The sequence below is a fragment of the Anomaloglossus baeobatrachus genome, chromosome 3 (genome assembly GCF_048569485.1).
Source record: "Anomaloglossus baeobatrachus isolate aAnoBae1 chromosome 3, aAnoBae1.hap1, whole genome shotgun sequence".
Lineage (NCBI taxonomy): Eukaryota > Metazoa > Chordata > Amphibia > Anura > Aromobatidae > Anomaloglossus > Anomaloglossus baeobatrachus.
The window spans coordinates 382,415,948-382,427,555 of NC_134355.1; positions in this window are offsets into that span (position 1 = coordinate 382,415,948).

Genomic DNA, 11,608 nt, shown 5'->3' on the forward strand with positions numbered 1-11,608 from the left:
CTTTAAAGCCCAGCCACATAGATATTACAAATATGAGTTGTATCGCTCTGTACAGATCTTGCAAAGGTTAGCTTGACTGAGATAGCACAGCATTGTGATATCAATTCACAACTTGATATTGGTCAATGATTTGTGAAGTGTAATCTTTATTCTGATATAGCTTTCTGTGAAAAGTTATCTGTACAGTTCTAATCCATATTTTACCTCTTTGACCGTCTAGAAGCAAATAGTCACATTTGGTTGGTTTTCAAGAAAATTGGACAATAAGGGTTATTTCCAAGATTACCTGTCATTCCTTATCCAAATACTAGATTTCTCAGTTATTCCGAGCTCTGAAGCCCAGTCGTTAATGGACCACATGCTCAATCTTTGTTCCATTCATTGTTCATTCATTGTCCCGGCAGAGGGACCCCCAGCTATTAATAACGTATCCCCTAGGCTATGGTTGGGGGATAACGTGCCATCATAATTTCTACTAATAGAATAACACCATATCGTACCAAGATAGTATTTTCTATACAATCAGAAGAATTAAGTATATGGAAATAAATTCCTATATGAAAAAAATCTGAATATATTATATATATATATATATATATATATATATAAAATCTGCGCTGAACCAAAAACAGTGTATATTTTGATTATGATTAGTATTTTATTTTCCACTCAAGTAAAAAAATTAATGAATAGTAGGTTACAAAAAAAAGAGTATACAAACAATAATAAGACACACAAATTTGTACATTCAACCAACACTATAAAGGACACTTGTGCATGTGGAGCCCCAGCCGGCAGCTACCATCTACTTAAAAATAAGAATAAAAATAAAGATAAAAATACTTGTTTGTAATTTATATTTTAGAGAAAGGGTTATAAATGTACCACAAGTAAAGTATTTTTATCTTTATTTTTATTTTTAAGTAGATGGTAGCCGCAGGCCGGGGACCACATGCACAAGTGTCCTTTATAGTGTTGGTTGAATGTACAAATTTATGTGTCTTATTATTGTTTGTATACTATTTTTTTGTAACCTACTATTCATTAATATTTTTACTTGTGAGTGGAAAATAAAATACTAATCATAACCAAAATATACATTGTTTTTGGTTCAGTGCAGATTTTTTATCTATAGGAATTTATTTCTATATACTTAATTCTTCTAATTTTAACCTAGTCAATAAGGGGGTTTTTTTGCCTTAGAAATCTAGCTGCAGAACCATTAAAACATTGGGTTTTAGCTCTGACCTTTTATCATATCGATTGTTATATACAATCTATATAATATAACATTATAGTTACGGTACTAAATAATACTCATGATATAAATAACACTGCCTTAATATATATCGTCATATTTGTCCCACATAATACTAAAAAAACATTCCCAAATAATTCCACTATAAGCTAATTATTAATTAGAATTTGTATACATTTTCCTGGGGTTTCTGTTCTACAGAGCCCACTAGTAATTGAGGTTATGGACAATTGTCCATCCTGCTAATCCCCTAAAACCAGCACTAATAATGTACAAATTCCTAGCTGTGTGTTATAAATGAGCAGGCTTTCTAGGGAAGAAAATAAATCTGAATATGTTATATTATACAGATATTTGGTGGGCAGAACTAATATTTTGGCTCTTTTCACATTACCCTTTTTTGTGAATTGTAATTTTGATTTGCTTTAATTTGTTTTATAATTGTAACATCTATGTCAGTTCCTTCCTCTATTTTGGTTCTGCCAAAGGGCCGTGCAGGTCAACTATGCGATAGCCCTGTTTTACTTCTGGGACTAGCAGTACCGCCCAGCCTTGAAGTTTAGGGGATAATCCCGACAAATTAGCATATTACTCTGCTACAAGTCTTGGAAAAGGCAGCCCTCTATTTAAACTCCTGAGTCTCCGTATACCAATTCCAGATATAGTTCTGTTGTACATGTTCTTGGTTTATTCCGCTGAATATAAGTCACACATCTCACATGAATGTTCTGTACTCGTCTCAGAGAAAATTCTTTATTTACTGAACTTGGAATAATGTTTTTTTGGTTGTATAATTAAACTTCCTGGATATATCTTGTCCGCCAAAGGCTTCCAAGTGAATCCTTCTGAGATCCAAGCTATTAAGGATTGGATACAATCCAAACATCTGAAATCTTTGCAGCACTTTGGTTTTGCTAATTACTGTCGGAAGTTTAGTAAAGATTCTTTAATGTCCCTTTTTCACAAAAGTGTTCACCTGCCTTCAACACATGACACCACTTCCTAGAAGGTACCAAGAAAATATAAATTATTACAGACCATAAAAATGTTATGTATCTTGAATCAACCAAGAAACTAAACCCAAGGTATTCTAGATGACTTTCATTTTTCTCTAGGTTTCATTTTTGGTGAATGTAGACATAGCACTCAAAACGTTGAAGCCGATGCTATCTCCTGAAGTTACTGTACATCGAAACTGAAGACTCTCAGCAAGTCTCCATTTTAGCTAAGGGTATAGTTGTGTCCTTTCTTTCTCTATAACTTGTTGAGGAGATACAATTTCAAAAGTTTGTCCCTGATAATGCTTCTTCCCCAAAACTATTGTTTTCACCGGTTTAATCAATCAGTACTCTAGTAGTCCCATTATTCCATACTTGCAAGTCCCCTTGCATTAACAATACTATTTGACTAACAACCAGGAATTTTTGGTGGCAAGCTGTTGTTCGAGATTGTACATAATATGTTACTGCCTTCGAAATTTGTGCCAGAGCTAAAGCACCCCAAACCCATCCTGCCAGACTTCTTTAGTCCTAACCTTCTCAAAAAAAAATCCTTGAATTCATCTCTCCATGGTCTTAAGTATTGACCTACTATCTTCAGAAGGAAAGACTTTTAGTTGGGTGATAGTAGACAGATTTTGTAAACAGCATAATCATGTTCCTTAGGTCTGGGTTGCCTAACTGCAAACCTTAAGTTTTTTTATTAAACACATTGGGGTGATTCATTAAAACTTGCATAGTGCACACCAGCCTTAATTAAGCATTCTCTGTACTGCACTGACCTTATTCATTAAGCGGCGTTCACTTAATGAATCAGGCAAATCTAATATCCAACATGCACTGTCACCAGAGAAGTACGCCAGCCAGAAAATGGTATATATTTCTGGAGTAAGTTATGCCATTTCAGTAGTATAACTTATGATAAATTTAACAGAGGACCATGCCCTGTACTGCCCATGGATCCCCCATACTCGGCCCATATTGGTGTACTGGTCAGGACTGGAATATAAACACCAAAAGTTGCAATTTTTTTCTACAACTGATGATTTGAGCAAAAATATTGCAATTTATTAAAGAGTTTACACCAGATTTCTGGTGTAAACTTCTTAAAGGAGTTGTCATGTCTAAAACAACAAGTTGCATACAGTTACTGCAGATTAATGAATCCTCATAGCATTTGCGCTGTGTACTGTGAGGATTCTCCAGTGTCAGCACTGGGAATGGCGGTCAAGTGGCCACAATTTTGCAATATGCATACTCCCAGCCAGAATCCAACTACACTGTTGCCGGTAAACTCAAAGCAAGAGTTAGTTTTGCACAAAGCATTGAACAGTCTAGTCGGATTCTGGATGGGAGTAAACATATTGCATAATTATGACTTTGTTACCGCCATTCCTAGCGCTGCCTGGACATTTACTTCTTAGCTTTTGAATGCATGGACATCATTTCTTATTCTTCCAACTGTCATGGCACTCACATCATAGAGTTTGGTAATTTTCTTGACTGAGAGACTGCTATTAGTGAGCTGGATGATGCTGTTTCTTTTTTCTTGAGAAATCTTCATGCTGCTCCTCGATTTTAACCAGTTGCATTTTGCTTGGCAATCACACTAATAACCCACTGAGCTATTAGGGAATGTGATAACAGGTTGTAATTTGTAGTATACAGGAAGAAAAAGATGTTTTGACTACCAAGAGCAAAACAGTAACAATCCAGTGACATGACAAGAATCTGCATAACTAATCATATGCTAAATAGTTGCAAGTCAAACTTATGTATGAGATAGCCAAGTTGATAAAATGAAAGTAGTCTCATGCTAAAAACTGTAGTGGATGGTGAGATATGGAGCCTGAATGTCAAAAGTTCAAAACATTGTTACCCTTTTTAGTCATTAGTGCTTGTCAATCCAGTAGCCTTCCACCTCAAACTTCCCCTTTTTGCTGGATTCCCAATGTTTTTTACACATTTTTGTTAAAATTATACTGTTTTCCTATGACCCTGTTAATAAACCTTTCCACCACTGTGTTGATGAGAGGCAGCCTAGAGTATGAAGTAAAACATATCCTTGATTTTTCTGTGGTAAGGGGGTCCATACAATATATTGTACATTGGAAAAGCTATGGACAAGAGGAAAGAGCTTGGATTTTGGCTATGCCTGTACCTCTCCCCTCTGTTTCCACTTCTGCTGCCAGGAGATGCAGAATGACTGCAGGGGAGCCCTGTTTTACTCATGTGACTTGTGGTACTACCCAACCTAGAAGATTGGGGATAATTCCTGATAAATATATATTTTCCCCTACTGTTATACTTGGGTGGGGCATCTCTTTATTTAAACTCCTGAGTCTAAGGGGTACTTCACACACAACGAGATCGCTACTGAGATCGCTGCTGAGTCACGTTTTTTGTGACCTCATTAGCGATCTCGCTGTGTGTGACACTGAGCAGCGATCTGGCCCCTGCTGTGAGATCGCTGCTCGTTACACACAGCCCTGGTTCGTTTTTTTATTGTTGCTCTCCCGCTGATAAGCACACATCGCTGTGTGTGACAGCGAGAGAGCAACAATCCTGAATGTGAATGGAGCAGGAGCCGGCATCTGACAGCCTGCGGTAAGCTGTAACCAAGGTAAACATCGGGTAACCAAGGTGGTTACCCGATATTTACCTTCGTTACCAGCCTCCGCAGCTCTCACGCTGCCAGTGCCGGCTCCTGCTCCCTGCACACGCTAAGTTAAGCGGTGTGAGCTGGTAACTAAGGTAAACATCGGGTAACCATACCCGATGTTTACCTTAGTTACCAGTGTCCGCAGCTTCCAGACACCGGCTCCGTGCAAGCGCAGCGTCGCTTGCACGTCGCTGCTGGCTGGGGGCTGGTCACTGGTCGCTGGTGAGATCTGCCTGTTTGACAGCTCACCAGCGACCATGTAGCGATGCAGCAGCGATCCTGACCAGGTCAGATCGCTGGTCGGATTGCTGCTGCATCGCTAAAGTGTGAAGGTACCCTAAGGCTATGTGTCCACGGGGACAGTGTCCTGCGGATATATCCGCAGGACATTCCGCAGGAGCTCCCAGGAAACCGCACCACAACTTTTGTCTGTTTCCATGCTGCAGAATGTCCTGCGGATATAGTGCGGGCATTCTGCATTGAGGATATAGTACCATGGCTTCGGCACTGCATCCTCAATGCAGAACAAGTGCTGCAGTGATCGGGAGTTCATACTCACCTCCATCACGCAGCACCTCGCTTTCCGGCGGCCGGGTCACTCTGTCAGCATCTGCAGGAGAAGGTGGGCGGGCCTGAACTAGCTCCGGCGATCACATGACTGGAGCTCATGCAGGCCCCGCCCACCTCTTCCTTCCTATACCTGGATGGCTGGATCCACCGCGCTCCTGTACACCGGACGGAGAAAGTGACTCCGGTGAGGCAGGTAAGTATATGGGACCCTGCGGAGAAATCCACAGGAATAATTGACATGCTGCTGATTTTTCCGCAGAGAAATCCGCATTATTTCCGCTGCGGAAAAATCCGCAGCGTGGGCACAGCAGTTGCCAAATGCCATAGAAATGGCTGGGGAGTAGCTGTGCTGCAGATTTTTGAAAAATCCGCGGAATTTCCGCGAAAAATCAGTGGCAAATTCCGCACATTTTCCGCAGCGTGGGCACATAGCCTAAGTCTCCCACTGTCAGATGTATTTCTACCTTACCTCGACAACACCCGTTTCTCAGCTCTTGTGACGGTAATGAATATTATTAAAAGCTATGGAGCAAAAAAGCGGAATAGGGTCTTAACTTGGTGAAAATGTAAAAAATATTTGGAAAGAATACTCACCTTGTCAGATTGTGATCCACACAACAATGATGGAGTTTAATGGTGTGACAGCTGCTGAAAAACCCACTGGAGGCAAGATTGATAGCTCAAGGAGAGACAGGTGACACGGATTCAGACTGGTGGTGTTTTAGTCTACGCGTTTTAAAGTATTCCAACTTCTTCCTTAGAATATAAGTGAATATGAAGAAGCTGGAATACTTTGAAATGCATTTATAAAACCACCTCCATTCTGCAGCCATGTATCCAGGTCTCTTCATATGATTACCGCAGCAAGACAGAGAGAACCACGTGTTTTCCTCCTTCAGCTAATAAAGATTATTGTATCAGATATTGTTTACTAACAATTCTTTTGCCTGACAATCTTGTCCCTATCCGACTATCTGACCATTCCTTGATCAGTTAAATGGTGAAGAGCAGGTCTCCCCTGGACCTCATAGTTGGAGGAGCTATCCCAAAATCTAGTCATGTTAGCCCTATTTAAAGCTGCCAGGCAACCTTAGATAGATACAAGTTACAATACACCGTGTGCAGAATTATTAAGCAAATGAGTATTTTGATCACATGATACTTTTTATACATGTTGTCCTACTCCAAGCTGTATAGGCTTAAGCGCCAACTACCAATTAAATAAATCAGATGATGTGCACCTCTGTAACTAGGAGGGGTGTGGTGTAATGACATCAACACCCTATATAAGGTGTGCTTAATTATTAGGCAACTTACTTTCCTTTGGCAGAATGGGTCAGAAGAGAGATTTGACGGGCTCTGAAAAGTCCAAAATTGGACATGTCTTGCAGAGGGATGCAGCAGTCTTGAAACTGCCAAACTTTTGAAGCGTGATCACCAAACAATCAAGCGTTTCATGGCAAAAAGCCAACATGGTCGCAAGAAGCGTGTTGGGCAAAAAAAGGCGCAAAATAACTGCCCATGAATTGAGTAAAATCAAGCGTGAAGCTGCCAAGATGCAATTTGCTACCAGTTTGGCCATATTTCAGAGCTGCAACGTTACTGGGGTATCAAAAAGCACAAGGTGTGCCATACTCAGGGACATGGCCAAGGTAAGGAAGACCAAGAAATATCTTAACACTTATTTTTCAAAGGTTTTATGGACTGATGAAATGAGAGTGACTCTTGATGGGCCAGATGGATGGGCCAGAGGCTGGATCAGTAAAGGGCAGAGAGCTCCACTCCGACTCAGACGCCAGCAAAGTGGAAGTGGAGTACTGGTATGGGCTGGTATCATCAAAGATGAACTTGTGGGACATTTTCAGGTTGAGGATGGAGTGAAGCCCAACTCCCAGTTTCTGGAAAACAACTTCTTCAAGCAGTGGTACAAGAAGAAGTCGGTATCGTTAAAGAAAAACATGATTTTCATGCAGGACAATGCTCCATCACATGCATCCAACTACTCCACAGCGTGGCTGGCCAGTAAAGGTCTAAAAGATGAAAAAAAAAATGACATGGCCCCCTTGTTCACCTGATCTGAACCCCATAGAGAGCCTGTGGTCCCTCATAAAATGTGACATCTACAGGGAAGGAAAACAGTACACCTCTCGGAACAGTGTCTGGGAGGCTGTGAAGGCTGTTGCATGCAATGTTGATCATAAACAGATCAAGCAACTGACAGAATCTATGGATGGTAGGCTGTTGAGTGTCATCATAAAGAAAGGTGGCTATGGCTGCTTTCACACCTCCGGTTTCTGCAATGCGGCACAATCCGGCACTTTGCAGGAAAATCGCAACGTTTTTTTTTGCTGCCGGTTGCGTTTTTTCTGCATAGACATTAATTAGTGCCGCATTGTGCCGCAAGGCCTTGCGTTCCATCCGGTTTTTGCCGCATGCGGCAGATTTAGCCGATGCGGTGGCCGGATGGAACGTTGCCTGGCACGTTTTTTCGTGCGGCAAAAAAACCCGCATCACGCCGCATTCGGCCGATGCGGCGCATTTTTCAATGCATGCCTATGGCGGACGGATGCGGCGTGATGCGGCAATAACCGCATCCGGCCGCCGCATGTGGTTTTTGCCACTGCGCATGCTCAGTAGCATGCCGCAAGCGGCAAAAACCGGACTAGCCGCCAAGGAAAAACTTATGCAAAGGATGCGGTGTTTTCACCGCATCCGTTGCATAGCTTGCACAGCCGGATTGAGCCGCAGAGCTCAAGCCGGATATGTGAAAGCAGCCTATATTGGTCACTAATTTTTTGGGGTTTTGTTTATGCATGTCATAAATGTTTATTTCTAATTTTTGTGTAGTTATATTAGTTTACCTTGTGAAAATAAACAAGTGAGATGGGAATATATTTAGTTTTTATTAAGCTGCTTAATAATTCTGCACAGTAATAGTTACCTGCACAAACAGATATCCTCCTAAAATAGCCAAATCTAAAAAAAACCCCACTCCAACTTCCAAAAATATTAAGCTTTGATATTTATGAGTCTTTTGGGCTGATTGAGAACATAGTTGTTGATGAATTATAAAAAAAATCCTCTAAAATACAACTTGCCTAATAATTCTGCACAGAGTATTATAATTTTGCAATATAATTTGTCCTCTTTAATGTATAAGCAAAGCCTGAAACAAAAACTGTACATTTCTTGCAATGAATAACAGTTCAGCGTTCAAAGCAGCCTTCATTTCTCTTTTCCTTTTTGCCATTTACGTCATTAGGCAATGGAAAAAAATGTAACAACTGTCCAATCTGCTTTGTTCATCTTCTACGTCTGTCAATTGTGATCAGTGTACTCCTCTAATAATACTCAACTGAATATAAGTAAGTTAATGCAATGTATCGGGCTCATAACAAACTTTATTAACAAAACTGCTTACTTGTACAGCCCACAAAATGGATGCTTCTATTATGTGTAGGTGACAGGTCCACATTAAGAACATGATTACTGTTCTTGCTAATGGTCTTTACGCAGCTGCCTTGTGTTCTATTATTAACTACTAATGGAGTTAACTGATTTCCTATTCTCCAGAAAATCTCTTTCTCACTTATGTAAGTAGATTTTAACACATTAACAGAAATCTGGTATAGATGCGTACCTTACTGTGTTAGTAAATACTTAAATTGCCTATAATAAAACTATTTCAGAACATGGTTTCTTAAATGTATGCATTTGTTATCCATCATAGAAATGTATAAATTAGTTGACAATGGGGTGATACTATTTATGGGTGTGACCCTATATAGTCTCTTCAATCACTGATGAAATAGTCAGACTTTGCCTCCAATATAACTAATAGTGATGAGCCAGTGTGTGTGGCACTGTTCAGTACTCGATCAAGTATTGGGGTGTTCAGTATTAGAGATGAGAATTCCTGATCGGCAAAGATTGGAAAATGTTAAAATCGTACGATCTTTGGCCGGATTAGATCGGGGTCGGACATCCGAACATTTACCGCAAAAGTCAGTGATCTGGCCAAGTATCAGTAAATGTTCAGATTGCAAAAACCATGCTCTTCCTGCCCATTATGGCCATGTCAAGTATTGGCATGGCTGTGATTGGCCACTGTAATAAAAAAAGGAAACAAAAGGGTTAAAGCAGTACTCACTTACGGAGTCTCCCCGCGACTGCAGCGCTACTTCCTTGGCCGATAATTATTCCTAATGCATATTCACTGCTTTCTCCAGCCACTGGCAACTCTGATTGGCATGGTATGAAATAAATAAATAAATAAAATAGTTGATGTAGTGTTACGGGGGGACCGGCAGATTAGGACCAGGGGTATATATCCCAATCGCCAGTCGGGGCCCACCGTGCTCCAAATGGTAATGGAGCTGCTGGCACCCTGTGGGTTAGGCGGAGACGATAGAGCTGGATGGCTCTGAGATAACTCAAGAAACTGGTCACGTGTGTAGGGACACGTCAGACCGGACGACAACCCAATTAGCGTTTCGGTGGAGCGGACGCTACTCCGACCACATGTGTAACAACACGTCAGGCCGGATGGTAACCAGTTAGCGTTGACCGAGAAGACCGCTGCGACAGCGCCCTGTTGGCCACGTGTGTAAGACACGTCAGGCCGAGCGGTCCTCCGATTAGCGTTTCTGGCCACCACTCGACTGGCCACGTGTGTAAAGGACACATCAGACCAGGTAGTCACACCAGTAGCATTTGACTGGGAAGCCGAGGAGGATAATACGGTTCACACACCCAATCCAGGAACACCCTGTTAACATCACAGGGGTTCTGGGGTGCGCTGTCCGTGCGCGTAGAGGGCACAACCGGACAGGTGGCGCATCAGGTACACTGTCCATGTGCGTAGAGGACACTCTCAGACAGGTGACGCAACAGGTATTCTGTCCGTGTGCGTAGGAGGCACAACTGAACAGGTGACGCAGCAGCCGCAGTCCAGTTAACGCCACTGGACTGCTCTAGCACAACAGGAACGGTAGCAAGGAAGCACGGCGCCTGACCCTCATGTGCTGAGCCACGAATCTTGGCGTGACAGGCACCATTTGCCTAGCCCTACCTACCGCTTCCAACAAGGCTTATGCCACCAAGAACTCTAAATGAAGACTGCGCACCTCCAAGTTGTGTCCAGCCCCTTTTATAACCTGGATCCGCCCCAAACCGAGGGTGGAACCACCAAGGTCCAATAGCAGAATGCCATGTCATCAGTGACGTCACATGCGACCTATCCGGAACCGCCACGTCATTGATGACCTCATGGCAGCCACGCCCCAAACACTTCACCAGTCATCGTCTGACGACCAATGGTGAGGTGCCAGATCATAGGGGCGGGCCTCTGCGAGCCAGTCCGGAGTTGCCACATCATCAGGACACCTGACACCCTCTGCCCTATCAGGACCTGCCACCTCACGGACATGCTCAGTGAGATCCTTACCGGACCTAGCCTCTGATGCACTAAGTGCCTGGGCATGCTCAGTAGCCTGAGCAGCAGGCTCAGAAAGCAGATTATTAGTTTGAGCATGCTCAGTAGGCACATTCCAGAACTTAGACACAGCACGAAGTCCAAGTACCTGTGCAAAGAGGCTGTTAGGGTTAATTGTGGGAGCATGCTCAGTAGCCTGAACTGAGGACTTAGTCTCAGACATAACACAATCAGGCTGAGCATGCTCACTAGGCAAAACACCGGGCTTAGACTCTGGCTGGGGTAAATCGGCGCACGCATGCGCACTAGCCGCCTCTCCACACTTAGACGTGGTGGAAGGAGCAGCCAACTGGACGACCCGAGGCACGGCCAAGAACGGCAGCCGGCGCCTGGGCGCAACAGGAACCGCAGCAGGCTGCTTGCGGCTATGGCTGCGCCGGTTCGTAACATGTAGCATCCTCCTATCTACTGATACCAGCACAGACAAAGCCACAGCTGCAGGCTGCAGCTGCCAGCCATTCGCTTATCTTGGCTGTGTATCAAAATAGGAGAAACCGCATGTGGCTTTTATTTTAACTATTGAAATAAATCATTTTTAAAAATGGCATCCAGTACCTCCAATTTTGATACCCAGCCAAGATAAAGCTAAAGGCTAAGGAGACCCACGGTTATTGAGCTCCCCAGCC